We start from the raw sequence: 23,775 nt of genomic DNA, 5'->3' as shown, positions 1-23,775 counted from the left end.
TAAAATGCCCTGGGGCAAACATTGCTGTTTGCATCCATCTGTTTGTATCCAAATTGAAGGTACATGGAAAGAAATGGTGAACAATTGTAGAAGACATAAGGATTAAACCAAAGTCTGAACAGAGCCGACCCATCCCTACTTCTTCGCAACGCCCTTCTCAGCCCCTCCTTCTGCCTACCCTGCCTCCCATTCTGTTATTGCTCCTTCTGCTCCTCATGTCTGTTAAGTCAGCATGACATTTTATGATGCCTGGATATTAAAAAGCAGTTTCTATTATGTGTGAGAGGGAAGTGGAAAGACCCATGCTCATGCTAGGTAATTAGGAGAAGCAGGGAGGGAGATATTTATGAATGCAGGGGGGCGACCAGGGGAATCGGTGTGTAATGTCCTGCTGTCAGTAACACTTTCTCTTTAACTCGGTACTGAACAGTATGGCCTCCTAAATGCTTTGCTTCATTTGTCTTTAGTGACGTCCTCAACGCTGCACCAAATTGTTGCAGTGATGAAGTTTGCAACAACAATAACAAAAAAAGGAATGACAGGTCATATGTGATTTCACAAACAAGGTAATAAAGAAAAGGCACTGCCCATATTACTGAATTTTTAGTATTCAGTATGTCAGGTTGATAAATGTGTCAATCTACTCAACTGGGAAAAATAATTGGTTTGGTTATGATTAAAATGTGTTGGGATAGGGGAATCTTTCCTTATCTAGAGGAGTTGTTGATACAAAGACTGTTTAGATGCTAAAGAAGATTATTTTAGTATTCTCCTGAGGCAGGTGGAAGGGATTCTGTTTGATTGAAAGTCAGGTGGATGGAGCAACCACAGCTAAGAGCAATCTTCACATACCTTTAAAAGCTTCAGTGAACGGACCACTATGTCGCTCGATCAATTTGGCTCTGTACCTCTTGTTTTTGTCCTCAGGTCCTGATCTACACCCCCCTTGCCGGATACTTTTGGCCTTAAGGTACTCAACCCTCTGGGATTATGTCCTTTTTATTTTTGGGGTAATCCCACTTCTGCTGCCACTTGCTACCTTCCTGGAACACAAAATTCCCCCTGCCTACATATATAAAGAAAGCTCGTAAACTACCCTTTTGTGATTTCCCTGTCTTGGCTTTCTGTTTTCACCATATCATGGAAGTTGGCATGAATGAAGCATTACTTTTTAATACGCCAGATTAAAATTGTGAAAACAGATACATTCTAATCAATTTGTAAAAAATACTGTGGAGAACAAAGTTAACGTTATTGCAACATTAAAGTATATGGAGATGATTTGGTGTGAGGTCAGAATTCATCTATCAATTTAAGCAGACATTCTCCCCCAAGGAATGTGAAGTGTTGTATAATTTTTCAGTTTGCTTCTTTTCCTCATCTATTTGCCAGTTGCATCCTTGAACTAGTACAATCAGGGATGTGATTTTTGGCTTCATGTGGTGATTTTGCGTCTTGTATTTAACATTCAACAATATTTCCAGCTGGGCCTTGCAGGCCTGCAAGCTCAATAACACTTTGAGGTTTTGACAGAAGTGAGTGCAGTTGGTTCTGACACTTTGGGGACTTTGGGGCTTCCCTGGATTTGCACACAGGCACCGGTCACTCTCAGGTTTGTTGCTTTTCCCTCCCTCGTCAGGTCATAGACCGAATGAAGCTTTAACCTCATCACCTACCCAATGTGTCCCCTGGTAGCACTTCTGGATTTAGAACTTGGAAATTGCACGCTAACCCTGAGATGTGTGAGGGACAGATGTAATTGTCTCACTTGATACATACTGTACACCTCCTTTTAGTTATCATTTACACTGTGGCTATAAAGATGATTTAACTCGTGCCAAAAACAATTTACATTTATGTTGCTTTAGCACAACAGCAAACTACGTTTTCTCATTGATTATGTATAATTAAGATCATGACTAATGACTTATTTGATTCAACACAGGAAAGAGGGTTGTTAACAGGCTGCTAAAAGTAAATGCATACTTAAATACTGAAAAATGAAAAAAACGAACATGCTATTATGTGCTGGCCGCATCCAATGAATGCAATGAAGTCAACCCCACTCAACGGCCTATCAAATATAACTGTGCTGAATCACGAATTATCAGAAAAGGTAATAAATACTTTTCTGCTATATCTTACCGGTATTTTCAGCATGTGTTAAGAAATGAATCTCTAAATTCACTTTCGAGGGATTTTAAAATGTATTACAATTTATTTGTGTCATACATTGACGTACCATGACAGCAGTCTCTCTGCCACCTGTCACGCTGTGGCTCAAAGGGAAATACTCAGTAGAGCTGACTGCAGGCCTTCCAGTCCTCTGTGTCCACTTCACAATCGGCCCTCTGTTCACAACTTCGGGTGGGTCCAGCTCCTTCCATCCACATCCCTGTGAAAACAACCAAATCTCAACACACTCTAGCACCGGCTTAGCCATGTGTAAATAGTCCCATGCACATTCTCGGACCCACTACTAAACCCATCACACACTACGGCACAGCAGGATCTTTAGGGAACCTAACCCTATTCCTGCCACTTACCATTATAGTCGAACCTGTCTGCTCCATTGGAAACACGTGTGCGCTCCCATGCTCAATGCATTCATGCATGAACATGTGCGGGAACCAATGTATTCCCACTGTACGCTTGAGTGTGACTGTGCGCATAAAGTCAACAATGTCACCACGATAAACTGTCATCCCCTCAATCCTTGCCTTGATCTTTGCCAGCCACTCAAATATTACATTACATCAGTATACTAAACTGGAAAAACTAAAACCTTTTGAGGAAAAAAAAGAGCTCTACATTGATCCAATGTTGATTTACTAAAATCCCTATTCACGAGAAAAATCTGTTTGTGACCTGTCACATATCAAAGCAGTTAGATCATGTTAGATCCCTGTACTATAATAACTATTTTGCCACTGAAAAGGCACAATAAAGACTGGAATATAGTCCAGTCACTTATTTATTTATTTTTTGTTACATTCTGCCTTGTGCTTTTAAAAGATAAAATACTATTTTCATTCACTAAATAACAGGAAACTGGAATACCCAGAGGAAACCCACGCAGGCCCAGGGAGAACATGTAAACTCCACACAGGTGGACTGACCTGGATTTGAACCCAGGACTCCAGAGCTGTGAGGCTGACACGCTAACCATTCAACCGCCGGGCCGCCTCAAAGTTGAACAAAAATTGCCAAATTAAACGACAATTATCTAGCAAGCAGTGACGCCCATAATATCTCTTTCACTGAGGGGTTGTTAGGCATGTGCAAATTTGAAAAGATAACAAAGACATTGCAAGTGATGTAAATGGAGATGCACTCTGATATTAAGGTGAGAGGGACAAAAGGGGCAAGGTGGGCATTTTCATGCTTGATTTTGCTTGAATACCAATGTTTTAGTAACTATTGCCTCACTACTCATTCCTAACTGGACTAATGAACTAAGCTAGAGCCAGAGGGCAAAATGACTTCAATACATCACTGTTCTCTCAGTTCAGACCCTTCATCCTGCAACCTAACTTAACAATTCAGTCATGATAAATGGCAACAGCTTGTGTGGAAAGCCTCCCACCCGCCCTTTTACTCCCATTGTATGCTATGATGCACAAGGAGCCTCCTAATGCGCAATGATGAAAATGTTCTTCCACTGTGACGAGGCAAAGTCTTCAGTATAAGAGACCCACAAGCAGACATATGGTTTAGCGTATCGCCGCCGACATTGACGCATGGCTTGCCTCAAGAGGAGGCTCATCCACGCAGCTCACTTAGCCATCCACATCTTGTGAAGGGGGACCATTCATTCAGAAAGGAAACTAGCGTATAACCTGTTTTGGGTACAAGAGCATTATAGCAAGTGCCATGTGGTACTAAAAGTCGTCCAAACACGCAAGCGTAAGGGTGGGCACGTGCAAGTTGGACCACACACATTCACATAAAAATAACCATCCATATGTATCTTAATGTACACCAGCATTCACACATCCATAAACACACGTTTGCACGTTTAAACACCCAAATAACACAAAATGACTACCACGGGCCAAGAAACACAGGAGCACTGTTGCTGAATCAACCGAGCCTCCGGTGACAGATGAAGCAAACGGGCCTCAGTGTTTCTGTGGTTGGGTGGACTCTGCTTTTATGGTTGATGTCTCTTTGATGAGCTGTGGTAAGTCATACAAAAATCATGCTGCCTCGTGGTTGCCAGAACACTTGTCCATATTGCACAGCCAGTTCAAAGCCCGCGGGGGGAACCTCTGCCAAATAAAATGGATCCGATTCTGAAGGAAGGCATTGGTAATGAGGAAAAATGCCCTGCCAGGCGCCACCTCTCTCTCTCTCTCTCTCTCTCTCTCTCTCTCTCTCTCTCGGCCTCTCTCCCTCTCTGTCCCTTTTTTGCTCTATTTTGCTACCTGTAAAGCATTTATCCTGTTGCTAATATGCCTTACTTACAGTATAACCCCATTTCATGCAACCCTCATTAGATCAAGCATTTTGGACTGTCTTCACTGTTTTGTTTTATTTTAAATTTACCTATTAGAATTCCAAAATGTATCCTGCTGTATTGAATTATTTTCTCAATGAATTTTAGACTTCAAAACTGTATGCTACTGCATTGAATTTTGTGGAAATCACTATGGAAAATGAATGAATGAATGAATGAATGAATTGTGTATAACTGTAAAAGGTTTACAAGTAAAGCCATTGTCAATGCTAAGTTTTTACTCAAGAGTACGTCCAAGCTGTGTTAACTGCAAATGCTACTGATCAAAAACATACTAAGCTATTGAAAAAAACTGAAAAACTTTAATATCACAATGTCTTATTTTAATAATGACAATGATGAAGTGTGGCACATTTCATATTCATTTGATTACATCGAAAAAATGGGAAGATTAAACAGATGATATTCGATCATTATTCATGTGTATTTTTACGTGGAGTCTTGATTCATGACATAAACTCAACCATTCATGCCCAAAAAGCGGATTCACAATGTATTTTATCATTTATATATGACATAAATTGGTCACCAAACGGGAAAAAGAATAACAGTTAATGAGGTGCTCAAGAGCTATTTGGCTTTTTAACATGAAAGAATCACTTTAAATATAAACATTTGGGACATGCTTTCCATTTTAAAACCAAACATATTTTAAAAATCATAGCACTGGTAATGACTGGGCTCTACTCTTTCACCTTTAAGTGACTGCAAAGTTGCAAGCTAAAGATCGTGTTATTCACAGTTGTATACATTCTATAATGGAAGAATATTGTCAGTCTATGAGGTCAGTCTCATAGGGTAGTTTCTTACAGCCATTGATGGAGGCACACCAAATGCTCATGTCCTTTGAGCTTTCTATATCACCAGACAAATGGTGAAACAGACTGAGGGTTGAACTAACACTTAATAGGAAGCACACAGGCAACTCTCAAATTGATCATTTGTGCCACCAGAGATTACAGAACCCCGTAACTCACTATGAGACTGTGATACACTGGTTTCATTTTGAGACAATAAAGTAGATCTCAATTTGAAGTAAGAAAAAAAACTACAACCTGTGTTTTTTTCATTAGTTTAGTTCCCCATACAATATTTTACAGCAAGACATACATGCTGAAAACAATATCTGAAAACATCGACTCAGAAGCTCGGATATGACATTCACTTTGTATTTCTTTGTTTAGAAAGTTAATGAAGCAAATTAATCCCAAATTCTAAAATTACACTAGCTCGAAAATGTCTGGATTTAGTTATTTTACTTATCAACAACATGACAAATTGTGGTGCAGAAAGTCGTGAAGTTGTTAGAAGTGAGCTGTGACTTTAAGGTTAAAGTGTATTGGGTAGCAAACAAATAAATATGATTTGGCCCATCAGTCTCGGTATTGTCACATCCACAGCGGTGCCGTCATTCTTATTTCCTTGCTGGTAATAAGCACCTGAATGCATAAGAGATGTTGCTCAAGTCCTTCCTGTCTATATTAATGTTTTATTTAGTGTTTTATATTATCATAATCAAAGTCCCAATAAAAATAGCAAAGCTGAATAAAATATACATATCAAGTGACAGCCTAGTTCCGTAACCTGTCCCACATAGAATCTTGATGTTATGTTAACAAACAAATTAGCATTTAAATGAGTCCTGCATTTTATCCTTCAAGGTTATGTTGTTATAGATATTAAATTAGAGTGGGTCCACGTGTATGGCTGCTTGTGTTTGGTGGAGCTTGTAGGTGTGTGTCCACGTATATGTGTGTGTGCATGTCTGTGTGTGGTCCGTACGCTGCCAACCGACAAGTCCCCCAGAGAGGTGTTAGAGCAGGTTTATTTTGGGTAGGTTTGGAAGAGAGTGGGATGGATATGTGCATGTTTCAATGTGTGTGGGTCACTGTGTGCACAGGCTTTAAGTGAAGCTGACAAACCTTTCCAATGTTTGTAGTTGAATCTGGCCTCTAAAGTTAAGTTGCCTTGAATTCTCAAGAAGACAGAGCCAGTGGTTTAGCTTGCATTGGATGATTAAGTTGGCTCATCTCCTAAAGCAGCTGTCATAACAATTAAAATATAGGCTCTGATTGCAGCACTGCTGCAGTCATTGTTGAAATAGCAAACAATGACTCAACACAAACAGCAAACCGAAGGGATCGCAGGCGCCTCATGTGAAAACTCCGAAGAGTTTTGGAACTGTCCAAAGTCCGGCCAGTAGTTAATTTGTGTCCTTCAAAGGAAAATGTTTGAACAGCTCTGTTTAACGAACGAAAGAAAAGGCGTGTTCACTTCTGGCTTTTTTGGCCCAGACCAAACCTGAAAGTGTGGTGCGCACCTTTTGGGCTGGTGTGAATAGAAACTAGTGAACTCTGGTGAAGACAAAACAGCCGGACCTCGACCTTGCTGGAGCCGTGGTCTCGGTTCGCTTCCAAGCAGAATGTGTGGCAGTTCGATTTATGTGTGAAAAGGACCACACAGTGGTTTGGACCAAAGCTGAAATCACACACCTATTTGCACGTAACAGACGTCCGTAGTCACTGGCTTTATAGGAAATGTTATTTGATTAGCAGTATGTCAGCTCACATGAGTCAGCGTTAGACATGGAGCGATGAGATGTAATGTCTTCAAGATATCTACACATAAAATTGACGTTGCATTAATACCTTCTGATTCACAAAATTTCTCGCAAACGCTTGTAGTTGGATGAGCCATATCAATATGAGCTGCAAGCTGGAGCTCAGTGATGGTTTATTTCCATATTTTACCATGTTTCCCCGACCAGACCGTTTTGTTCAATGATTGGTAGTTAGTTGCACACAATGAATTTTGGTCCTAACCAAAGGAAGCAAACTATGGACTTTTCTGATGTTTATGCGCCTTCAACATTTGAACTTGAGTTTGGTTCAAGGCGCATGTTCATTTTACCCCACGAACTTTGAATGCTGGAAAGCTCTATAGTGACTGTATTGTTAACCAAACCAGAATGAGAGTAAAGTGACCTTGCTCAATAGGACTGGGGATTAATGGTTGCATTCATAGATTTGTTCATATATAACTGATTGCTTTTTTTCCATGCAAGGACGTAAACTGACAGCAATAAAAGTGTGACCCAGATTACCTGCTGCCTACAAGCATGATATTGTCTTCATTCCGAAAATAGATGATATGTGAGCGACCAGGGCAGTTTGCCTGCCCTCCTCCCCAAGCAGCAACTTCCTACATGTATTTGAATCAGCAATGGTACTCAATTAATCTCAGAGGCAAACTAATCTTTCCTTTAATATAATTGATTCATGAACCTGTTCCAAACATGTTGTTTTTAATCTACTCCTCACCGTCTGAGCAATGACAATAAAATATGGATTAATTTGTACACTGGATGATTTTTTTTCTCTCTTTCGCTTGAATCATAAGGCAGATCATGGCTGATCAACGACAACAATATATATGTATGCTAATTCACATCCTCATAAAGTATTAAAAAAGAACACGCATGATATTACCAATGCAGAATAAAGCCACACAGAGTCATTCATGTACGGTGTGCACACATGGAGCAGTTTACAATTTATGTCATGTGTAACATATCCAGACTGGTTTTGCTAATATGATGATGACATGTATATGGTTTCTCAGTCAAATTATCCCTCTGAGAGAAACCAAAAACAAATTCCCAGTGTTATGGGCATCCAGACTGCACAGTGGAGAAGCTGGAGTAAAGTTTTAAAATACTTACAATGATACTTTTCATTTTATTATACAGCCGCCTGATGGTGTGGTGGTGGGCTGACTTCGATCTGGAAAGATGGGTACTCGAGTCCCGCTGGTGGCGTTATGATTGTGAGTGTGAATGGTCATCTGTCTCTCTATGTGCCCTACGGCTGACTGGCGACCAGTCATTTGATTTTTTGAGACATGTTTTTTTTTATAATTGTACAAATGTTAACGAGTTTATGCATTGTTTACACAGTGGTACCTCTACATACGAGCTTAATTCATTCCGGGACTAAGCTCGTATGTCGATATTCTCGTAACTCGAACGAACATTTCCCATTGAAATGAACTAAAAACAAATTAATTCGTTCCAACCCTATGAAAAAACACCAAAAACAGGATATTGGATTGGAAAAAAATGTTTTATTTCTTCTAATCGCCATCTATTGACAAAGTAACAGATAACTAGTGGTTTAATATGACAAAAATGTGTTTAATAGAACTAAAATTAGACGGATATCGCGGAGAGTAGAGAGAGGAACTTAGAAGGAGGCGCGGGGGCGAACGGGGGAAACTTTTTGCACCGGTGAATCGTAATATAACATAAACAAATTTAAATGAACTTGGATTACGATGCAGACATACTCAAAAATAAATTTAATCTAACCGTACACTAAACTTAATTCTAATTTTGTTTTACATTTTTATACCTTCTCCCGGTAGCTGTTTGCCCCCCCCTCCACACTCACGTTCGCTATCGATGGGCTGTTTGCTGTTGTATTCCCTTCAAAATATTCCGAAAATGATGCACACAAATGTCTTCACAATAGGATAACGCACGACCACTTGCCAACGAGAAGTAGTCTTGAATTAGCAATCGCTCCGCCAACGGGAGCTAACAGGCTAAAGGGGGGAAAAAACACTGAAAAAATGCAACGCTCCGCTCAGTGCTCGCAGAGACGTTACAAAAAGGTAGTTGCGACCAGAGATATTACACGAGGAGTTGCGGGGGAGAGAGCCAGTGCCCCTGATGTTCTTATGACCAGCCAACGAGAAGTAATATATTATACTGCTCGTATTAGCAATCGCTCCGGCATTCGCGCTGAGAGATGGAAAAAAACACTGAAAAAAAGGCAACGCTCCGCCCAGTGCTTGTAGATATCTGTTATACACGAAAGAGATGCGGCAAAAAAGACAGTGCGCTACAATGATAAACAGCCTCTCATGTCTTGGCCACCTGGCTTTCTCGCGTCTCGAAATGTTTCTCCTATCTAGAGATAATTATTTGCTCGAAATTTTCCTCGTATTTTGAAATGCTTGTACGTAGAGGTGCTCGTATGTAGAGGTGCTCGTATGTAGAGGTACCACTGTATTGTTAAAAGTTGATGTTCTTTGTAATGTAGCATTTGACGATCTAACATCTAAACTAAAAAAAACACAAAGTCAAACAATAAGCCTTCAGGTTTAACAATTTATTGTTTACCAACGCGTTTCTTATATTGCGTGGATCTGATTTTGACATGCAACCTCCAAGTCCCTAAACCTTACACCCACTGTTCGTGAGCCCACCTCACAAATCAAATTCAGAAGGGGCTTACAGTGTATTGGAAGGAAATTCCAAGGGCTGTATGTCTTATTTAGTAAAACAACTAAACACAAATCCTATGGAGAAAAGGTGGACGACATCGACCATGTTATGGTCAACTTCCAACCTTTAATGCATGGGTGTGGCTCATTGAAGTGATATACTGTAGATTGCGTCGAGCTGCAGTGATTGAAGCCATGTGGATGCGGTGGTATGGCCTATTAATCCATCAGAAATCAGAGCCACACTTCACATCGCCATTTACACATTCCAACACTCACTGATCCATCACAGGCAAAGACAACCTGGAAGCACTCAGACCCCAAAGTAAACCATTTCCTGAAGCCTTATACCCCCACCCATGGCATGGGCCAGACATTTATTTGTTTAGCATTGCTATCCTACGTAGTTTGGGTCATTGCAAAAACTAACTAGGGAATTTACAGGGCTGGGTTTCAAAGTAGGGGCGTACAGAGGGCTGTCTGATATGTTCTTGTGGTTTTGGGACAGGAAGGGAAGATTTACAAATGGACTGGAGTTTTCTTGAAGACTTGCCAACATTAGGTGGGCTGCTGTTATTCCAAAGGAAGAAAAATTCCTCCTCCACCCTACAGACGCATATCCTGTAGGGCCATATTCACTACACATAATGAAGGAAAATGCAATACAAAGATAGGTCTTTGGATCTTAACATCTTCATCCTTTAAAATAAGGGAGGGCTCAAATTAATGTGAACCTTTTGAGTTACTTTATGTTTTAATCAGCTCCCATAAAAGGTGTGAGTAAAATTTGTGGAATTTAACTCATTGTCTGGCATTTAAAACATATCTGTCCAATTCATTCAAACGTGAGGATTGGACGATGTTTTTAGGTTGTGTTTTAGTCTATAATGAAACCAGAAGTTGTCTTGGGTAACATAAGTAGTGTAGTTATGTACGTTTGTGTGTTTTAAGTTTGTATATTTTTTGTTGTTATTTTGTATCTAATATCTAATTTTTATTTTCATTTTTTTTAATTGAAATGTCTAAAGTGGTGGGAAATACCTTGGCCATGCCTAGCTTTCTCCATTTTTGCCAACACTTAGTAATTTATAAATTACAAAGAAAAGAAAATTAGAGGTATAGATAATAAACTTGACAAATAATACAAGGGGCCATTTGGGTTATTGAAACTTTCTTAAAATGATCTTTGTGTTTTTTCAACTTTTAATTTAGATCTTAATCTTAATGTGCATTTGGCCTCTCTTGAGCTAATTATTTTTATTTTAGTGTTTGTGTTATTTTACTGTTTTAGCATGTTTGTGCTGACCCACTGCGACCCATTGTGGAATAGTTTTCCCACCCCTGGCCTTAGATCTTGTGAAACACAAGGTGAAAAAGAACGTTGCCCACATTGGTTCCCTTTTGTATTCATATTCATCTTCTTTCCCTAGTGTTTCCCACTCACTTGAGTCATCTTCATCTTCCCCCCATCTCCATCCCTCCAGTCCACTCAACACAAATGCACACACAAAGTAAAAGGGGACTTGAAAGACCTGTTTCAGGTGTTTGAACTCATCATTACCAACTCCAGCCTGGGGATCTGCTGTACTTGACAGCCTTGTTGATAGATTGTAATTGTGCAGTGGCAATTGATTGACTGGCCCTCACTCAGTGTAATATGCATTTATTGGAGGTTACAGGTAAAGGGAACAGCAGTAATGACTTTCCTTCGTGTCCTTTGGCAAATGACCCTGGCAAAACGGCCCCCTTCACAAGCTCTGATGGACACTTTACAATATTCAAGGAGGGGCTGGATATTTTTGCATTTCACTCTGAGATCTAACCGCTGACGAGGCAAAAAAATGTTCAGTTTCCCTTTTAATCAAATTTCATTTATTCCTCTGCTGGGGAGGAAACGCTCGTTTTGGTTGTCTATGTGTTTGTTATTTTTTTCCTGTGGCTGCTGGTAATTAATCATCCATACGTTTTAAAATATCTCCTTGCTCTCAGTCAGTACTTTTTCGCCTTGGTGTATGAGTGATTACCACCGAAATAAATATATGACATTCGAAAAGGGCCGAAATAACACATATGGTTTCCTCTTTGAAACTGTAGCGCATTTGAAGGAGTAGCAGGAAAGAATAAAGGATTACCTTGAATGGAGAGTGACTTGCAATGTTCAGGTGCAGCTAACGAAGTTGTAGAAAAAGGGAATGTACAGTTGAGGGGAAACCATTTAGTTTCTCATTTATTTTTTAACAAGCCAGGAGCAGAGAGAGAGCGAGAGGAAAACACACTTCCTTGCCAAAGCAGTTTGTAGCAACCATTTAGCGTCCAAACTGCTTACTTGCATTTAAACACTTTATTCTTGGTGTTATAGTATCTATAGGCTGTATATGCTTCAGCATACTGTGAAAGTATAGGTAACATTAGCAAGAGTTATTCAGGAATTTTGATTGAGATTGGAGTAAATTAATTTGACTGTCAATTTTAATGTTACTTTTTCAATACAACCAATTTACTACTCATTAATTCATTTTTCACACCGGAAATTGTTGCTTGGGTGGTTTCATTTTTATAAGAACATATAAAGTTATTGTGTCATTAATTTATGTCAAGATAGACACAGACATTTGCCTCCATATGCCCTGCAATTAATTGGCTGGCAACCAAGGATGTAACCTGCCTATACTGTCCTTTGTCGGCTGGGATAGGCTTCAGCACCCTGCGATCTTTGCGAGGAAAAAGGACTCTGAAAATGTATGAATAAATGACATATCCAGAGACACACATTTATTCCACAGATTTCATTCCTCACATAAGTCATCACAACAAGAATGGTGTTAGAGCAAAGTTCAAAATAAAAGCCAAACTAGGTAATGCTTTGATATTCAACATTTTCTTTTTCTTTTTTCTTTTTTTTTATGTTGAATCTGGTTGCATTTCCATATGATCATTGTGGTAGCCTAACTTGGCTCGACCTGAAATTACTACCAAGCAACAACCACTGGTACAACAGTGAAAATCAAACAAAAACCTTTATGTGCACTCCTGCATATTATGTTGAATTATGGATTGTGTTCTTGCCACAGGACAGGAACTAAAAAGATATGGTGGCTATTATGTTTCAATGACATTTTGAACACTACAAGTTCCTCTGTGAAACAATTCTGCCATCATTCGTTTCATTCATGACATCATCAGCAAACGTGATTCTAAATCCAGCGTCTAAAAAACAGTCTAATGTTTTTGGGTAATCTAACTAAGAAATTGTAAACATTGAGACAGACATTAAAATTAATGTCATTTTGGTTGCCCTCCTTCAATTGCATACTCTCAACAACTCCTTACTCCTATGAAGTGGTGTATTATGTTCTAATGTGGTGTTCTACCAAATCACTATCTTCCATGTAAAAGAGAGAAGGAATAAAACAATAGATTGAAGCATTCGGACGTCATTTTATGAGAACAAGAGGTTTTTTTTAATTTTGGGAAGGAATGTTTTCACCTTTGGACCCATATAATGAAATGTTCTGACTGTACATACATAATAGGATGCCTTTATGATGAGTTTGAGCTGGGTTGACCAGGATCCCTGATTAATATTATACTAACATAGGCATGTAAATGGTGCCTGGTTATTGTATTAAGCTCCGGCCTCCTGCTCTTTTTTACTGGTCCCCCAGGATGATGGGCATTGAGTACTAATTGGTTCCACAGCGAACCATAACATACCCCACCTTAGAAGGCTTGCCCTGTTTTTATTTATTTATATATTTATTTATTTTTACAGGACTCTTTAACGAGTGTTTTGCTAACAAAATAAAGGGGTTGATAAGAGGTCGGGTAGGCAATTGATGTGGTTACTAAGTAGTTAATTTGCATTCTTTGAGAATATTCAACAGAGGGAGATAGTGGGTAAATTAGACAGTGTGTTTGGGGAATTATGGCCATAAATGAAAACATAAAATCTGAAAAATATTTATTAAGGGATGGGTGTTGGGTTTAATTTTGTATTTTAATCAAATTTATATACATATATATATATATATATGGGGCGGCTCGGTGGTGCGAGTGGTAGTGCGTCGGCCTCACAGATCTGGAGTCTTGGGTTCAAATCCAGGTCATGTCCATCTATCTGTGTGGAGTTTGTATGTTCTCCCCGGGCCTGTGTGGGTTTCCTCCGGGTACTCCAGTTTCCTCCCACATTCCGAAGACGTGCATGGTAGGCTGATTGGACATTCTAAATTGCCCCTAGGTATGGGTGTGAATATGCATGGTTGTCCATCTCCTTGTGCCCTGCGATTGGCTGTCCACCGATTCAGCGTGTGTCCCCCTTGTGCCTATAGTTGGCTGGGATAGGTTTCAGCACCCCTCATTACCCTGGTGACAATAAGCGGGTCAGAAAATGAAACTTTATTTAAATGCAATGCAATTTGGGACTGTTAAATTATTGACTATTGATGTGAACGGTAAGAAACATTTCAAAAGATGTCAAACAGTGTGATATATCACTAATTAAAAACTATCTAGTGCACAGCTGGAGCAATTGCTTCTCATATTAAGCAGCTGTGCTGTCACATGACATCAGCTTGTCTTCATAAGCTCCCTGAGATAATGACATGGATTTTTATTTTGTGCTCATTGAAAGAAAATACTGAGTATAGTAAAATTTGATTGTTGTGCATTCGGGGTACATACACATCTTACATTCCAATAGATCAGGTAATAGGTCAGGTTGACAAAAATCCCAAAACATACCATATATATATATTTATATGATAACTATTACAAGTAGCATTGCTGTCTCTCCGTCAACTCTTAATAAGGGATACCATGAAGAGAGGGGAGTTAAGATAAGTCAGATAAAAGTGTGACCGAGTAAAAGTGAATGTGCAAGCAATGAACCCAGTACTAGGACAAATCACCAGAGAATTAATCAGTTGACATTCTACTGTGTTTAGTGGCACCTAGTCATGCCTATGCCCTTTCCATCATGTGTGTTATTCATGCAAGATAAAAGACTTCTGCGCAGGACTTGACGGACATGCTAGAAACCACCCCCGCCATCCCAGGGGGAAAAAAGATCAACACCCCCATCGTCTGCAGCCACAGCCAGTGAAGCACTGTCCACAACGCAGGACCCAAAGTGGTTCCCTATGCCCACATTGGATTTGAAAACATTGGATTTGTACTGTTCATACCAAATAAAATTATTAGATGCTAAGTTTCAAATTTGGAGCAAGAAATGAGAATTGATATGCAGAGCGAATGTAGCCTTAGATTACATTTGTGGCAAATAACAACATGCGATTGCTGAAAAGTACAAGAGGGTCACAAAATGATCTTCGAGTGTGCTTTTTGGGTTAAAGCCATATTTGCACTTGCCACTGTACTTTATGCCATTTTCTCAATATTCTGTTTTACTACAAGACAGAGAAAAGTCAGCGCCATTAAAATAATAAGGAACAAAGGGGAAGTAACTGAAAAGAAGATGATCCCAACAGAATATCATTGGACAACAACCACTTAGGTAGGCTAAATCACGAGAAAGCTACAGTGGTCTTTTTTTCTCTGTAATGTGATTTTTCCCCCACTGTATTCTCATCAAACAGCAATATACTAAAGCACTTAAAACAAGTAACCTTTGTGATTCATTACTTAACCTCATTGGATAGATCAACAGATTGGAGTGTAAAACTAAAAGTACTAGGCAGACCATTTTAAGGGGGCGTGTAGACCATTTCTGCCTCAAGAGGGGCAAGCCCAATATGGCTGGATGTTAGCGCCCAAAGCCATCATCTGAAGCCAACATTTTTGCGCCCAAAGCCATTAGCTGAAACCAACATTTTTACCTTGGTAAGAAAAATAAATGCAGCGTTTCAGATAAATTTAACGTGCTGAGCTCCCAGATGTAGCTGAATCCTATGAAAACCAAGCCCATCTATTAGTGAAGCAGCCACTCTACTTATCAGTCTTATCCCAACGCCTCTCCATTACATCATTCAAGCCCAACCACACTGTCAGTCCACACAATGAGATCAGATGCATCAATCAGGCCCACAGGTATGGAGAAAATTGAATATTTGCTGCCCCAGCTGGCTGACCAATTATTACGGACACTCTGGATTCAAGGATTGCTTTTTGACAATCTATGCACTTAAGATTATGAGGAGCAGCAAGAACTTCAATGGAGAACTATTAACTCAATCACTGCTATTTACAGCAATAGACGTGATATATTTTTGACTGGGTGGGCTGGTATTGATCGGTCATTGTTGGCGCCCCAAGTTAAAACTTGTTTAATGACTATCGGCATCAATAGTTGCGTTTCCTTTACCATTTTTTTATAAAAATGAGAATTTAAAAAATTTCTGCAAAGTATATGTCCTTGCACGTATTTCAAATGGAAGCTATTTTTTTTTCCGAAAACATCTAATAACCCTCACTAAGTCTCATCCTGAAAAACACCTGAAAAACCACCTCATGATAATGTTAAAAACTTTTTTATGAAAGTTGAGATTTCTTGTTTGTTTTCAAAAGAGCCTCTCCGTGGCTAGTTATTCACTGCAAACTTTCAGCATTGCAAATGACTATGTATGGCATCCCAGTGAGCGAGGGGTTAGCACGTCGGCCTCTCAGTTCTGCCCCCAAGATATGATCTCCTATTTCCCCACTATCACACATCAGAAAAATGAGAAGATTACTTTTACAATTCATTAAAAAAACATTCTTCTCACTGACATGCAGATTAGATAGGTCTTGTCTTTTGCTTTAACCAATTAGGCTAATTCAGATCTGTTCTTTCGACAGAAAAGCACTGTATTACAGTTGCGACATCAGTCCTGATTGTTTAATTATTATTTCATGAATGGAGTATTAATCAGGGTACCACTTTTTCATTTGTGTTAGCATCTACAGCACGGGATCTATAGAAGACAATTACTTTATTATAACTACAACAAGATGAAAAGGAAGGATACTGTTGTTAAGTCCACGCATTGTATTCTAAATAAAATGGATGAGGCAAGCTTAAAAATTAAACTGAGGAACATGATATGATGAATCTGTTTCTTTTTCATCTCGGTGAGATGATGATTCTTTGCTCCATTTGTCATTTGACGAGCCAAAAGCTAAATCCCTGTCAGAACTAAAAGAGTGATTCCTACATCTACAGACGCCTGTCCCCTGCGGCAAATTTCCCTAGACACACATATAAATCGGGAGATCATTTTCCTCCAATGTCTCCCTGAGGGGAAATCATACCTTTAGTGACAAGCATGAAAGTACAGTAAATCAGTTCTAAAAATAATAATTAACAGCAATATGTTGACGTAGGCTGTGGAGCCTATCCCAGCTAACTATGACACCAGGCCAGGGACACCAAATATTGAATTAAAAAGGTCAAAGAAGTTAGAAGAGCTTGTAAACCTTTCTGATTGCACACAGGCTTTGAGCAATGTTTGTGGCGCTGGACAATCATCACTGTATAACAGTGGCTTTGAATTAAACTCCCCAACTGTAGGGGGAGCCGGGAGCAAAAATAAGGAAGTTATTCCTTGTACTTTAAAAGAGCACACAGGGACAAGTTAAAGAGCGGCGTAACGGGACATTGGAAACAAAAGACGAAACGGCCACATTACGACATACAGTACGGACTCCTTAGAGGCACAGCCTGTGAGATTTGGTAATTTTGTACCCACTTGTGTATTGTTTAATCAGCGCCGTTATCACCACCTCTACTCCTCTTCTCCTACACAGCAAAAGTGCTGAAGCAGGTGAATTACTAGGCAGAACTTCACAGTCCTCTGGTGCATCTGTCAATTGTGCTGCTCGGCTGAATCGGCAACCCCTCGGTAACCTTTTATGACCACCTTGACCGCAATATCGCCCCTAAAAATACATGTACCTTGCAAACGCAGCTCTACCATCGGTATTTATTTTTGATACCTTGTATATTGAATCTTAATTCTGGAATTAATTATGTTTATTGCTTATGCATGGCTCTGATGTGAGACCATGTTAGTCGTTGGCCAAACATCCGGGGCAAATAGCCTTATCTAATGGAGCTATAATGCAGGCTTGATTGGCTCTATCTGTTGGGGGGAAAAACGGCCCGCTCCGCGGCCCCTCAGGCCATCGCCTCAGGTTAATTTCGGAGAACGTGTTGCATAATTTCCACTTGTTTTGCATGGCTGACCTATTGGATTTGGCAGTTAGCTGCTGATTTGACAACCCAGATCATCATGTGAGTTCTGAGCCTTGAAATTTTCCCCTCCATGTAATGGATGGGGAAAAAAGGATGGTTATCTTGTAATTCATATAAGCTTGTCACTAGTGTATTCGAAAACTACTCAGGCAGACATACATGATCAGGGGAAATGGCAGCAAAATTCCCACTGTGTAAAGTGATGTTCCATCGACAGTGCACTTAACCCTTCAGCAGTGTAGATAAACACAAAATGGCTCCTTTATTTCATTTTGTTTTATTCCTTTATTCGTGCGCAGCGCTCTCAGAGGACCACTGGCATCGATTGCTGATTTAATGAAAGCGGCCCGTTTTCTACGCCATCCCTCACTCAGCCTCTTCCAGGTCTGCTTAAAATGCCTCGGTTAATCAGATTTGTTAAAAGCCGCAAATAGAATCAAAGCTGTGGTGGCGGGACAAATTCTCTCTCACTCTTCTTCAAAGTATGCATTGTGTTTCCCTTTTTTCCGTGCTATTTGTGATTATTGTGTCTACAGTGGCCTTACCCTTTTAAAAGTAACAAATGATGTTGAACAAATCGCCACTTAGAAGATAAGCAGATATTTATTTTAGTTTGTGAATCAGAGTTGTTATGGACAGTATTTGGATTTAGAATATTCATTCATTCCGAACTGCTTATTCGAAAGTACGAACCTAGGATTGAACCCTCAATCTGAGAACTGTGAGGCCGACGCATTAACAGTTCCTCCACTGTGCCGCCCAATTATATATATATTGATTCATATCTTCATTTTGTAAATATTCATTTTAAAGGTTAATGGACAGGAGAAGGATGGACTTTTGGTGACAATTTTAGGATGGTCAGTATTTCCCGCTCTCTGTATTGGCTTAAATTGTACCTGTCAACATGAAGAGAAAAATTAATATATCACTGAACAAGGAGCATATAAGGTGATGTCAGCCAGTTGGAAAGCAGGATTCAGTGGGTAAAGAAAGGGCAAGGAGGGGGTTGTTCTCAAACTACAAATTGTCTTTATCCATGTCCATTCTCATAGTCTGTTAGCAGAAAGAAATGTCCTGCTTTTATAAAGATCATCTTCGGTATTGATTGATAGCTCTAAGACATTCTCTGAGAGAGCGAGAGTGTATGTATGTGTGCGTGCATCACATACCCCCCCCCCCCACACCACCACAGTAATAAAGATAATTAAATAATAAAAATAATGGTTTTGGCATAGATGCATATTTGTTATTAATCAGAAATTGTTTAGCTCCACAAGAACAGGCAAATATCAAGAGCATTAATCATTATATTCACTACATAAATGTGCACAATAATGCTGCTTTTTGTTTTAAAATAACACAATGCTTTATTTCCAGTACGAAAGCAGATCTTTTTTTTGTAGGACTAATCATCACATCGTTTCTGATGAATAGCCAGGCAAAATGACCATGTAATACATAACAAAAACTCTTAATTAGCAAGACCGTCCTCAATCAAGTATCTAAATTACATTTGTACAGTCCAGTGATTACTGACCAAGGAGGCTACTTGAGTTGCATAGAATAGGCAAGGCCAATAAATGGTCCCATCGAATGGGTGACCACTCAGTGAATGAATCATGTCCTCATAATTAAATTGTATGGCATAGTAGAGTGTTAAGTTTAGTGGATGCGCATTGAGCTGTTCTGACTTCTCAATTGGCTTTTAAAGAAATTAGGGGATGGATTTAGACAATAATTACTCTTTTCCGGATCATTTATTCCATCTAACACCGTCACTCTTCTTCTTTTGCCATTTCCTGAGCCACTGTGAACTTTAATCACTTTGGTATACTTCGATTGTGTCTGCAAACCCATTCACTCAATAACTGTAACCTCGATAACTTAGTAACAACAACGATCACAGACCAATATTTTGTTTTGTTGTTTTAATGTAGTGCAGGTCTAAAGATTTATGTCATTGAAAATACAAGACTCACCACCTAATATATAATTGTTCACTATATCATAGTTGATGGAATTAAAAAGTACTTATCATATTTTCCAGATGATAAAAAATACTTTATTTCATAGTCCGCCTGGGCCTGATTATTATAATCGGGTGTGACTTACATTGTTGCGAGAATGGCACTATAGGGTTGACCTCTATATTCAGAGTTGTTCGGAAATGCAACTGAAAATCAATATCTTAATGGAATTGCTAGGGATTCAAATCAAAAAGCCTTTATTGTCATCATACATGGCTGCGCATTCCAAGTGAAATCTGTTAACAGATATCTATTTGGCCTTTTGTCCTCCATTTAATTGTTAGAATTTAAATGTACAATGTTTAATTTGAGTTTGTTTATATAAAATTCCCCCCAAAATGAGGCTCATATATGTTTTTTTTGACTGATGTGAATTATAGTCAGGTGAAACTTACAGTCCAAAAAATTCAGTGAAAGGAGTACAATAAGCCAATGAACTGAACATAACATGGTGTGTCTCCACAGGAGACTATGTGTCTGAAATTTTCTATTGACAAAAATGCATTATCCACTAAGTATAATATTAATGTTTTTGAGTGTGGAAAAAATCTTTATGATCAGTAATTATGTAAATGCAAAAAGGTTTTTTAATAAGAAGTTTTCCTGATAAATCAATAACATGCAGTCCGTCACCTTAAAAGATGACTACTACTTTTACTGTTGAGTGGTAGACTTCCCAAACACTTTGCAATCTAAAATTACTCATAAAGACTGCTTAGGAGGGAGAAAGTCTTTTTCACCACTCAATACGGTACGTATCATCAAAAAAACGCTTCCTAAAATCAAGCAGCCTTATGATAGACGAGCATTTCTTTGCAAGCAGCCGCCGTATTGTGCATGCTGTGAAGTTTATTTTATAGTGTCCATGATAGATGTTGTTTAGAGCGATTTAAGCAGCCCTTATGCTGGTGTCAGCATCTGACCCCTCTGCAGTGATAAAGCTATCAGTAAGAGAGAGCCCAACCAGAAGTGAAATATGGAGGGAGGGACAAGTATGCCAGATAAACTCCTGCATACTGGGCACCCGCCAATTGTGGGTAGGAAAAGCATTCTCTCTTATCTGCATAAAAGTTGGGGAGTCATGGGGTGGATGGGATTGGGTGGAAGTAGCACTTAAATATCCTCTAGACATGGATTAAAATGAGGTGTATTTGAAAAAGAGGACTAAGCACAAACCAAGTCCTCATCGTGTACCCAACTGAGGGAAACATTTAAGATAGAACGGTTGTGCTAATTAATTAATAGCAAATATGTCACAGCTATCAGTTCACATAAAATTTATTTTTCCACTTAAAACAAAAAAACAAAAAATTATCAGAGTGACTTAAGATCTGGTGAGATACATGAACAACTTCATGGAGTTTTCTCCGAAAAGGTGCTGTTAACCTTAAAGAAAAGCTGTAATTTGTGCCAAAGTTGTAACTGAAAAGGCGATAGAAGAGCAAGGGGTCTTACAAACCCAGCGGGACAGTAAGGACACCAACTCAATCTTTCCAGCAAGCTCTATAATACAGACGCTGCCCCAAATGAGTAGTTGGTGTTGTCGTGTGAAATTGAGACTTATTGGTTGTAATCAGGAAACGCGACAGGCTGGCCACTCCTGAGGGGGCAGGTCACCTCTAATCCCCTATCCTTTTCCTGTTCTCATACTCTGTGTTTTATTTCACATTTCTGTCCACCCCCACAAGACGTGTCATTTGTCCACCAACTGACCGATCACTGGATACACAGCTCAACCAAATCTCCAGCTACTACTTTATTGCGTGCCTTTATCACAGCCATCGATATTGCTGGGCGATATATCAAGACACCAAACTTTGCCTGTAAAAGCTGTAAGTACTGTACAGTACTGTAGAAGTAGACAGTAGTATTTTTATTTTGTTCACCCCCAAAAAAATTTCAATCAAAGCTCAATACATTCATTTTTTGAACTCCTCATCCTCACAAGGGTCGTGATGGAGCCTCTCCCACCTAACTATGGTTGCCAGGCTTGGAAAATGAAAGAATGAATTTCAGTTTTTATAGATTATTTAAATCAATTATTTATTATTCTTTTTAAAAAAAACATGCTCTTACCGTAAATCCTAACGAAACACAACTTTAGAGTTAGCTGGCTATAGTCACAGTGTTTTATGGTGGAGGTACAGATAAAATGCAAGTTACAAATGAAATATAATGCTTGATATCTCATAATAATTCCAGCTAAATCGTCATGTGAATATGCGTGTATTTGAAATAAAAGACATTAACTACAATTGAAAGTGTTTTGATTTCAGGTGTTGTGAGTCCAGGCTGGTGTTTAAAGCTTTCCATAATGGAAGAAATTTCAATTGATTTTGAACACACTGAAATAATCTCAAGTGACAGAACAAGTCAGCAAACACGCAGAATGTGAGTGTGGCTTACAAAGGCCAATTTAAACATGAGGGAGGTGTCAGTCTCACCACAGGCCTCCTCAATGTCAGAGGATCACTGTACTGGAGGAAGTCACTGTTGACACACTAATTATAGTTGAATTATTCATATGTACTTGCACCTTTAAAATAAGCTCAATGTGGCAAGTTGAACTCCAGACAAACTCATGATGATCTCTCTTTTTTCTTTTTTTGCTTTTTACTGGACAAAAATCAACTATTCTTATTCGGGTCACATTTTCAGACACACAATTAGGCTGTCGGGGCTACAGAATACTGATTAATAACAATAACAATTTGAATTCGGTTAATAAGGGTCAACATAGAAAGCTCTATTGCCCTGCCATAATAATGTGTGCAGTTATGTGAGAATGAACTATTTTCACAATGTAAAATACTTGTGTGCCCTCTACTGGACTGAAAATTTAAATTTGCCTGCTCAATCACTGCTCAATTGTCATTTTCCATTTATTTTGAGTATTTGTTGAGATGCCAAAAACTGTAGTAAAACATTCATTCATTCATTTTCTGAACCGCCTATGGCAACTGATTCAGGGGGTCCCCTGCCGGCTGCTTGTGGTGTGCAGGGATATGATCCAGCACCCCTCGAGACCCTTGTGAAGACGACCAGTACGAAAGATGAATGATTGAAATAATGATGAAATGTAAATAAAAGTTAGTTTGAATAATCAACATAGGGACAAACAGTTTATCAATGCCATTACTCAAATGTGACTATGCCAAATTTATCAACCTTCCTTATACCCGTTATCTCATGCACCTGTGCTCAAGTCTTTTATGGTGGAGGTACAGATAAAATGCAAGTTACAAATGAAATATAATGCTTGATATCTCATAATAATTCCAGCTAAATGAATTCATTAAGAAATGGCTGTACCCATAAACAATTTCATATTATAAATAATCAAATATTATTATCGCCATTATCAGAATTCTAAAAAATTGACAATTTGCATATTTATATACTGAATTTTGTATGAATGTCATATATACTAGTTGTTATCCTGCACTTTAAAGTACCTACAGTGTTCAACTATAGTAATGGTTTGTAATGATTTTCTTGCAAACAGCAAGTTATCTTTTTATTAATAATCCCTACATTTTAGGTCCTGCAGAATAAGAAAAAATATTGAAAAAAAATACTTCATGTACGTTTGTGTTTATTTTTTAAATCATTATAACCCTTTGTAATTTAATACAGTTGCATATAGTACATAATGATATTATGAATTCTCTCTCGGGCGGCCCGACGACTTAGTGGTTAGTGTGTCGGCCTCACAGGTCTGGGGTCCTGGGTTCGATCCTAGGACAGTCCTC

The 23,775-nt window shown here is 38.9% G+C and overlaps 1 long non-coding RNA gene across 1 annotated transcript in view; it reads right to left on the bottom strand.

Annotated features, from left to right (window-relative positions):
• LOC144090620 (uncharacterized) overlaps positions 1-23,775 on the bottom strand; it is a 129,749-nt gene that overhangs the window by 103,298 nt on the left and 2,676 nt on the right. Inside the window, exon 3 of the long non-coding RNA XR_013305461.1 lies at positions 2,243-2,395. This is a non-coding gene — a long non-coding RNA (uncharacterized LOC144090620). The remainder of the gene's footprint in view (positions 1-2,242; positions 2,396-23,775) is intronic.

The sequence above is a fragment of the Stigmatopora argus genome, chromosome 2 (genome assembly GCF_051989625.1).
Source record: "Stigmatopora argus isolate UIUO_Sarg chromosome 2, RoL_Sarg_1.0, whole genome shotgun sequence".
Lineage (NCBI taxonomy): Eukaryota > Metazoa > Chordata > Actinopteri > Syngnathiformes > Syngnathidae > Stigmatopora > Stigmatopora argus.
This window is presented reverse-complemented; position numbering and strand designations above follow the sequence as displayed.